The sequence below is a fragment of the Rhyacophila brunnea genome, unplaced genomic scaffold (assembly GCF_057557595.1).
Source record: "Rhyacophila brunnea isolate RB1 unplaced genomic scaffold, BYU_Rbru_1.0 scaffold_11, whole genome shotgun sequence".
Lineage (NCBI taxonomy): Eukaryota > Metazoa > Arthropoda > Insecta > Trichoptera > Rhyacophilidae > Rhyacophila > Rhyacophila brunnea.
Window position 1 is genome coordinate 29,309,149 of NW_028232763.1, and position 10,904 is coordinate 29,320,052.

Consider the following 10,904-nt stretch of genomic DNA (forward strand, 5'->3'; position numbering starts at 1 on the left):
CCACGGAAGTCCAGTTTTTACCGTTTCTGAGTTAAATATGCAGAAAATTTTATTTTATTTCATTACACAAATGAATGAAACACTGAAGTCCATAAGTAGTAAATTAACGGATAAAGCTATTTAAAAAATCACTTAAGTCCAATTCACGTTAGTGCATAAACAACGGAGTCCTTTTTACGATGTTTATGCTCTAAGAAAAATGTTAATAAACCATTATAATAATTCCATAAACACGGAAGTCCAACAAACGTTAGGTAGGTAGGTACATTTATTATCTATACTATAATTTTCGTTTTTCTTTGTAAAAATCCACACGCGCAGTCGGATTTCAACAAAATTTGGACAGTAGACGGGGGCCGACGGGCCGGAATGAGTGGTCGGGGTCTCAAATTTCAGATTTAACCCGTTGCACCCCGGGGACAGTTTTACGGTTTTTGCGAAAAAAAAGTCGCCGCGTACAAGGTCTTGAAACGCGGAAGTTAATGTTGCAACCCCCATTTTTATTGAAAATGTCGCTAGAATGTGTACATTTAAAAAATATTGGCGTTTATTTCAGCTTGATCGGAGGTCAAATGGTAAAGTTAGATTAAATTAGATTAAATTAGTTAGAAGAAATTAATAACCGGCATGTTGGCGCGGGCGACGTGTTACGCGTAGATCGGAATGCTTCACTCACGGACAATAATTGTATGAAGTGGCATCAGAGCCGGAGTGCGTGGTCGGGGTCTCGAATTTCAGTTTTAACCCGTTGCACCCCGGGGACAGTTTTATAATAATAAATTGAATTTGTACTACTTTTTAAGATATTTAAATGCAATAAATAAAAAAATAAAATCTAAAATATTATATATTTTTACTTTTTTAAATTCAATCCTTTGCACTTCCCGGGCAGTGCGGGGTGATACAATTAGTTATACATAAATAAGTATTAAATACAATTTAATTCGGGTTTCATTTGCCAAGCAATGATACCTGTGAGCCCTAAGACGAGTCTTAAAGATGTTAATATTTCTTTTGAAGAAAAAGAAATTCAAAGACACTTTTTGGAAGACCACATACAGGAAGCAGCTGCAATTAAATTAGATTGATAAAACTCTTGCAAAAGAAAAATTTAGCAGTATGAAAGTAATAATGGTTGACTTGGAGAAGTGTTTACCTACTCCATATAGTTTCCATCTGAGAAAATTGTGGACTCTGAATTTTACAATTTACGATGATGCAAGTGGTGAGTGAGACACAACACTGATGTAGATGAAACAAAAAGTGGAAGGGGTGACAATAAGATCGGCTGCTGCTTTATGAAATGGGCATCTAGCAATGTTTTAGCAAATATTGAAGAGCTGACGATTTGTTATGATAATTAATTGCCCTGGCCAAAATAGGAATATCATGATTGTTTTTCATATACCTGGTTTCTGAAAACCATTCCTACGCTGAAAATCATAAATCACAAATTCCTATTACGAGGCCATACACACATGGAGATCAACACTGACCACTCTATAACAGAACGTCAAAAAAGATGCTGAATAGTATGCAGATAATTGTTACTCCATGGGATTGGGTTCAGTTTTTCGGGACATGTAAAAGAAACAAGTCTTTTAAAGTTATTAACATGGAGTTAAATGATATAAACAATTATTGCTTTTTGTATGCATCATCTTCAGCTCCTTTTGTGGCTCGAAAAAATAATATTGATGGCACACCTTTTCTATTTCTTTTCTATATCTTAAGATGGCGCTGATTATCTACGTTATACGGTGAAGATTTCCAAACTTAGGACCTCCCACCTTCTCGCTCGCCGTAAAACGCCGCAAACTTTTTAAAAGCTGACAAATTTTCCCCCGTAGATACCAAGTCGCAATGGGCGACCGGTCGAACTGAGGGTCGAACCGACTTGAGAAGCTCTTCCTTTTCAACCGACGTATGGGGACACTCCCAGAGGATGTTATCGGCATCCTGAAATTCGGCACATAAGCAAGTCGAAGATTCTATTAGGCCAAGCTGACAGAGCTTCGAGGCAAAACCACCGTGTCCGGTTAAGATCTGCAAACTATGAAACAATGGATATCTCGAGAATTTCAAGAATTTTATGATAGAATTCTACATAATTCCTCATCAGCTGATGTCCCGGAGAATGACCAGGAATAATTCTCATTGCGTTGTTTTTTTTCTAGAGCAATAATAAATTTCAAATAGTGTTGTACTTTTGTAAATTAAAAAAATGTATAATTCCTTTTCATATAATTATAGACTTACTGAAATATTTTGTTATTTATAATAAAATAATTATTAATAATATGATGCACAGGAAATAAAAATAATTTATACCTATATGGACTTCCGTGTATTATCTATAGGTGAAGTATTGCTTAGTGGTACTTCTACATTATGTGTTAGAACATAAAACACGGAAGTCCATTAATTTATTAATTCCAAATGATTTGGTCTTTCTATCCATACTATGGTCAAAAATAAATTTAATTATGAATGAGACCGTTTACAGACCCTACTTATTATAGTTATTAAAAAAGTTATAGAGTTTGAAACATTTAACCTACACAAAAATCACTCTCCTGAACAAAAGTCCAAACGTGACTTCCGTGGTTCTTCCTCTAACGTATTGAATTATTTTAGGCTTTCCTTAACAAAACTTTATCAATAAATTTGGTCATTCATTGTCATTCATGATGCTAATGTAATAAGTAGAGACCCGATTATATTATGCATTTGTATATTTAGCCCATTGTCACCGGTTATTGCATATTTTACCTAAAATCCAGCGATGATGCATATTTTCGCTATATTTTATATTTCGCGGCCATCAAAGGCAGGGGCGGATCAAGTCAAGCGGAGGCCCTGAGCGGTAAAAATTTTATTTATTAATATAAAATATAACAAAGGTAATAGAAATAAAATAAAAAAAACATATGTTTTAAATAAATTTTCGTCTTGCTTTATTTCTTGCAAATTCGTCAATTATTTTGGCAGTGTCAATTCGGTTCAAAATTTCTTGCTCTATATACAAAATGGCCATACTATTTAATCTTTTTTCTCCCATAGTACTTTTCAAATATTTTTTTACACGCTTTAAAATAGAAAACGATCTTTCACCTGACGCATTAGATAAGGGGGTTGTTAAAAAAATTTCAATAATATTTCTACATTTGGTAATGTGCAAGACATTTCTTTGGCTGCTCGATAGATGTCTGGTGTGGTTTTAATAATGTCCTTGTATCCTTTAAGAAATATTAAAAAATGGTCAAATTCATCTTCAATAGTACAAACGTCAATGTCCTCTTTGTAAATTTAATATCCATCAACTTTCCGTCCATATTGGATAATCCTGATAAATCAGTTCATATTGTTCTCGGAAATTATTGATGAAATTTTCTAATGACTTCAGTAAGGCACGCACACGGCAAAGCGAAGTTTCGGATTCATCCGCCAAACGACGTTTGCGTTTTATTTGCGAGCCGATTGCGTTTTAAATGCGTTAATATTTCGACAATGCTGTCCAAGAGAAAACACGGTTTTCAAGGGGATTCATAAACGCCTTTTTTTGAAACTGCACCCTGCTGCGAGAGTATTTATCTTTCATTACAGTGGCGTACAAGGATAAATAAATCAATATAAAATCAGTACATAATATTGCATTATACCTACATTTATTTTCCCACTATTGCTTCTTTTGGAGCTGGACTGTTTTATATCGAAAGCGTTTTGAAAATTACCTATTGTTGAGCCTATTATATACCATCATCATCAATACTATCGACCGAGGGTACTTGATGGAGTTTGAATTTAAATTCTAATTGATTTAAGTTTTGTACTATTATTATTTATTAATAAATTATTAATAAAGATTTTTTTATCCTGTTTGCTCCTGTCCTTGGAGCGTCGACAGGCTATGCGACATATCGTATGAGGTATCTCAACCAATCCCGATCGACCTGTATACATCACGCGATGTATCTAACCCTTTAAGGTTGACTGACTAATATTATTATAATTAATACTACTTATTTAATATTATTATTATATTTGAATGGTAGCTAGGAGGAGGGTTACTTACTTATTCAAGACCAGCTGACTAATAGACTGGAGGGCGATGATCCGGTCTTTTCGTACCCTAGAGGGGCCGTTTGCTGAAGGCAGACAGTTCTGTCGGTATTAATAGGTACAAGTTATCTATTTAGCCGCTACAGTACCATATTCAATTACATATTCAAAAAAAGTTGGTAGTTATGAATTCAAAACACCTTTCATAAAAAATAGATTGAAATATTAGTAGGTACACTAACACGAAATTACCTGATATAGTCTCATTACAATAGCTATCTTTTTAATATGTAGCTATTGAATTCTAAGCAATAATATTTTATTGGAAATATGAACAGATTTTAAGGGGAGATATTTCAAATGTTTATGAATAGTATGTTTTAAATGTTTATTTAATAAAAGATACAATAGGTATAATAATATATTACATTGTTCTAACAAATTATATACAAAAAACCTATAAAATATTTTAATTAAATTATATCTGTTTTCCCCATTGCATTAACGCCACTGTGAAATTCTTGATGACACTAATTAAGAAAGAAGGAAGATTTTTTTAATTTTTTCGGACTAAAGTAATAAATTATGTCATACAATATGTGCCTTATTGTGTTCGACAAACAAGAATTTATTTATTGCACTATCCGAAGAATTCAAAAAAAACTTTTTTTTGTCGCCAGTGGCGAACTAAGAAAAATAAAATATAAAAATATAATATGTAAACATTACCTACATAATTATTAAGTATTTCTTTTTTACCATTTTACCTTTATTTATTTTTTCCACTATTGCTTGATTTGGAATAGAATTCTGTTATATTATATCGAAAGCGTTTTTTAATTTGATGATATTTTCATAGTGTAGAAATTATTTTTAATGACTTTCATGCGGATTTTTGTTAGCTATACGCAAATGCAGACATAGTCCAAATAAGCATTAAGCATTCAAGTGAATCTTTCTGGTTGCAAACAATTCATCATGACTTCGACAACAATAACAATACAGAACATGATAAAACAGAACAGCCAGGTTTTCTCCAGGTGTTCTGTTTTGTCACTGTCCTGTTTTGTCATGGAACCATTTTTTCATGAATGAAGTCATTATGAATAATTGTATTAATATGTATATTTATATTTGTATATAAAACCAGATCAAATGTTTCTTATACACATAAATTTTGCGTGTAAACAATGGATTAGTTGATTTGAAACCTTTAGTAAGTAGGCATTATTGAAAATACAAAGATGGCAATACCTACCTACTTTAACTTTTACTATAGATAAATGCTGTTATTTAATTCATTTAGGATATTAATGATTTTTATAGATAAGTACGTAGTAGCGTAAAGACCCAATGGGTTGGGCGAATGGTTAACAAGTGACAACATTCTTTGTAAAAAGTTTATTTATTAATATAATTTCCATTCAATGGAGCCCAATGTATTGCGCTATGGAGCAAAAATGTTAATTATTTAGCTAGTTCCAGTACAAGCGATTGTTTAATACCTTTCAGACTTGTTAATTGATAATTTTAACAATAATGATGCACCATAGATTTTTTTTTGTTTTTAATACAAGTAAATAATTTGGACAAAACTAAAAAATAAAGCAATTATTGAAAATTTTTAAGAACTTTTCAACACTTAACTACATATTAGACAATTTTGACATATGCACTTCTTTTACATAGATCCAGATTTATAATTCCTTGTGTAATATATTGGAATCATGTAAGTATAGATAATTGATGATTTTTATTAGTAATAATATGTAGTGCCAGCTATTTATTGGTGGGAATTAGGAAAACATTATATTAGGTAGGTATATCTATAAGTCATAGTAGTAGTAGTAGTAGTATAGTCACTAATTGAATTTGACAGTAGACTAATTGAATTAAAACTTATTGTAAGTAGGTGTTATTGAAAATACAAATATAGCAATACCTACTTTAAATTTAAAAAATAAATGTTTTTACCGAGGTATACCTATAGATAAATGCAGTTATATTGCTTTACCATTAGTTCTCCAAAATGTTGGACAACCATCTAATCGGCAAGAAACAAGAATGATAATTTCAATGCGAGACCAATTTTCAGATTATTTTGTGAGCGATGAAGGGAAATTAGAGTGGCAATATAGTAGAATATAAATAATATGCATCATAGTCTTAGTTAAATATATTATTTTTTCTCCTATTTCTATCTCCATGGTTACCTTCATCTGGTACCAGTGTTGCCATATTTTTCCCTGTGTAATATATTTTATAATTCCCTGTGTGATATATTAGTATTAGCTAGTATTAGTATATTAGTAAGTAATATTGCACTTTAATGGTATAAATTATCAACAGCTATTGGTGGTAATTGGTAAAATATTATATTGTATTAATATGTATATTTATATTTGTATATAAACAGCGGTCGAAATGGAAAAATTTACGAACCGGAGCGCTCGAGAGTTTTCTGAAGATTTTTACATAGTAAAGTTATCAAAGCATATGTGTTTTTTTTCATAAAAATAAGTGTGTTAGATTTTTTATTATATGGCCTATCCAGCTCAGTCGGTAAAATTATTTATTCCACGAGACGGAACGATAATTTTACCGATTTCACGAACAGGAACGGCGCTCCGGTGCGTTCCGGTCCATTTCGAGCCCTGCGTGTGAGGCAAGAGACCACGCCCTTCTCGCTAGCGCGTTATCTATGCAGTCAAGCCCCGGGGCTGTTGCATCAGCCTGGCTGAGTCTTTGTAGTTCCCTGACTTTGTGGAGCACACCATCGCTGAACTCGTTCATTTGTCAAGTGGCGACGCTTAACTGATGGTTCTTCTTCGTCCGATTTTTTAAAATTCATTGTATATGTTGTCCAAGGTTAGAATAAGTTACAACACCCTATCCTTATTATTATTACTTTTAAACCTCATGGATAACACACTAATTTCAAGATACTCGATAACATGTTTTCTCCTTTTCTAGCTCTCTCTCTCTCTTACACATTTTCACATGTTTCTTCTCATGCGTTACGTTAAACGCCGGCTAGACGCTCATGATTTGCCACAAGCTTACCTGCGCAAACCAGTTTGTATCGGGAAGCCCGGTATGGACGGGAAAACTGTAGCTCGAGCAAAAATAGAGCGTAAAATTCGACTTGCTTGAAATTTTGGTATATGCAAACTCGGTTTGTGCGGTAAAGCTAGTATTTAGTATAGTAGATTGTTCTCAGTCCGTCGAAAGTTACGATGTAAATAATACATCTTTGTACCTAATAAAGATAATTCAGACAAACTAATCTGCAAGTATTATTTGTATAATGTAATGGTTCTCACACGAGATCAGGCAACTCTACAAAGAATGCATGAGTAGTGGCATATTCCCCGACTGCTGGAAGAAGGGCCACCTCACGGTGATCCCCAAAGCCGGCAGTCGTCCTCCTTGTGACCCGAAAGCGTATAGACCGATTACGCTTCTTCCCGTCTTCAGGAAGATATTGGAAAGATTGATAAACAGCAGGATTGATTCCCACCTGTCGGAAAACTGTCCAATCTCGCAGACAATTTGGGTTTAGACCCGGAAAGTCCAACGAAGATGCGATTCACTTTGTGATCGATTTTGTGGAGAGCTCTGGCAAGGACCTCGTTGCCGGGATTTTTCTCGACATCGCGGTACTGCTGATACTGCGTGGTGGCCCTTGGTTCTGGCAAAGCTTCGGCTGAGACAGATCCTTGGGGACCTCTTTGCCTTGGTTCAAAGCTACTTCAGCAATAGGGAGATAACCTACGACTCCGGCTCCAGCCTGATTCACAGGAGGACCACCATGGGGTGTCCCCAAGGCTCCGTCCTGGGTCCCCTTTTGTGGAACATACTGTTTGACGACGTTCTGTCCCTGCCACTGCCTCTAGGCTGTGGCAGGGACAGAACGTATTGTGTTGTGTTGCGTACGCCGACGACTTGCTCCTGATTGTTGGGGCGACGAGCCGACCGGCACTTGAGCGTGCAGCCACGGATGCCTTAGGCAGAATCCTTAATGGGGGTTGCTGAACAAGCTGACTTTTGCCCCGAGCAAGACGGAAGCTGTCCTCCTCAGGGGTAGTTCTCGGGTCAACATAACTAGATGGCCGCCCATGGTTCGTTTTGGCCAGACCTCTGTGCGTTTCTCCGAAAGGGTTACGTATCTGGGAGTAATTCTTGATGACAAGCTGTCTTTCGTTCATCACGCCAAGACGGCCGTCTTTAAGGCCATTTCGGCCTATCAGAGAATGGCCCGAATGGCGGGCAGCAATTGGTGACTTAAGCTTAGAGTCCTTAAGGTTGCATACAGCGCAATTTTCATGAGAATTGCCGGTTACGCCTCCAGCATTTAGCATTCCCGAGTAAACTCCTTAACTCACGTGAGACGCGCACTACTAAACGGGCAGCGACTTGCGCTGATCTCGCTTACCAAAGCCTACCACACAACTTCTACTGACGCGCTTGCCGTACTCCCGGGGGTGCTACCCCTCGATCTGCACGTCCAAGTCAGAGGATCGATCACTCTCCTCTTGAGGGGAGTCAGCACAACACTTTCCGGTGTCCATCTGACACCACCGCAGAGATCCGAGGACGTTCCTTACAGGAAGACTGTAAGTGACATTGTGTACAAGACCGCATTTGGGGCATGGCAGGCGAGGTGGACCGCCTCCCCCAAGGGGCGGCACACTTACCGTTTTTTTCCAGACGTATTCTGCAGGCACCAAACTAGAAGACTCCAACCTTCGCACTGGATTAGCCAGTTCCTCACCCGCCATGGCAACTTCGCCGCCAGACTCCACGAGTTTGGCTTGATAGTAGATGGGCCGGGTTGTACCTGCGGGCAAGACCACCAAGATGTTGAACACATCCTCTGGGATTGCCCGCTTATGGAACTCGAACGAGTGGAGCTGTTTACCAGGGTCCGTCCTCACACGGGCCCAATTGGTCATGGAGATCTGATAGCAACCGAGGCCAACTTTGCGGCATTCGAGAAATTTGCAGCGTCGTATGGGGAGCGGGATAGTCCCGACTCTTCTTTAGACTCAGTATGCGGTTACACAAAGCGCTTAACGTCAGCGGACAGCAGAGCCAGTCCAAAAAACAAAAAAAATCTTTCTTAACTTTCTTCTTTAAGTACTACGGTGCATGGTTGCAGCATCAGTCCCGTGCGGCTCCGTCTCGGGACGAAATGAGCACTTAAAATCACTTCTTTCAGACACGTTTAAAGCGTCATGGAAAGCGGCCGTGCATATCCACAGATGTGCATATATGACGGGTGGTGGTGGGAACATTAAAGTAGCACAGTCACAGTCACAGACAAAGAGTTGGAGTTGGAGACGTATGTATGAGAATGTCAACACGCCTGGTAATATTTTGATCATAATATGAAATTCGAAGGACTTATATTCCATAGAATTGCTATGTTTTTATTTACAAAAGATAAGATGTTGTTATTATATTAATATGTTATATTTATTTAGCTCCCGTATAAAATTAATCCAAATTTCTCAGGATTTCATCATGTTCACCTCTGGATTTTGGGATCAAGAATCGAAAAGGATACGCGACACAATATTTCTTTCAGCATTGCCCACAAGACCTATGCCTACATTGTCGCATTTCTATGAAAAATTAAATAAGTTTTCAGAAAACATCGACAGCAAAATATGTTTATAAAACACTTGAGCGAATTAAAAACATTGAATGACTCTTGAATTCTCACTTTTTATCAAAATAGCTAATACACAGTTACATGATGAAGTCCAGATTGCATTAGAAATAAAATTGTTTTTCAGCATTATGTTACTTGTTTCTGTTACAATACTTTTCAGTAATAATTAATTAATTGCAATAAAAAAATGTTAATTGTTATTTCTGGGGTTTATAGCTATATATTGTGGCCGAACTCCAATCTTATAAAAAAACGAAATACTTGGCGTTTTGATAGAACAGGCGCATAATTCTACACATTTGAAAATTATTATTCCTGGTTTTTACAGTTTCATTTTTCTCCGCACTTTTCTACAACTCCAATGTATTAAAAAAGGAAATAAGTGTATGCATATTATTTAATTTAAAGCCCAGATTTTAAAATATCCTATTGAGCATAACGATAGCTTTGTGTACCTACCTCGGTTAATTGGTAATCAACAAAATATACTTATTATTATCTTGTCAATGAAATTGTTATGAAGTCGTAATAGTATACACTTAATGGTACTTTGGTCGAGAAAACCAATTAAAATAAAGATTCCCATTTGTCGTACAAAAGTCATGATCACAGAACAGATTAATAAATTGAATTCAGATAGCCTATACCCCAAATACGCCACAATTTGAAGCAGGGTTTTGAATGTGTGAGTGTCCTACGAAAACGAAACACACATTATAGACGTGCAATAGTGTGTGTTGCCACCTTCAAATACACCAATATTGAATGAGCGCCATTGCATAAACTGAGAGCAGTTGTCAAAACGAAGAACAAGCGTAGAATGACGTATTTTTGACACATATTTAAGTTTATCCCATATTCTTCCACAATCGAGATCGGTTGCCTGTTACTCCACACCCGTTAGGTATTTCAGTTCCCATTAATTCTACGTTCCCTGGTGTACAAGATTCGGATTCTAACAGTTTTGATTTACGGGTCGGTGTATTGGCCGACGAGTGTTCTTTTGATGCATTTGATAGAAATGTGCTGTGGAAGATATTATTATATTATTATGGACTAATACTGGAAGTCGGTGAATAGCATTATAACACACATGGAGATCTACAACCATACAGGGGAAATGACTGCCCGAAATGTATGTTCACATTCGTTAAAGTTGGAAATA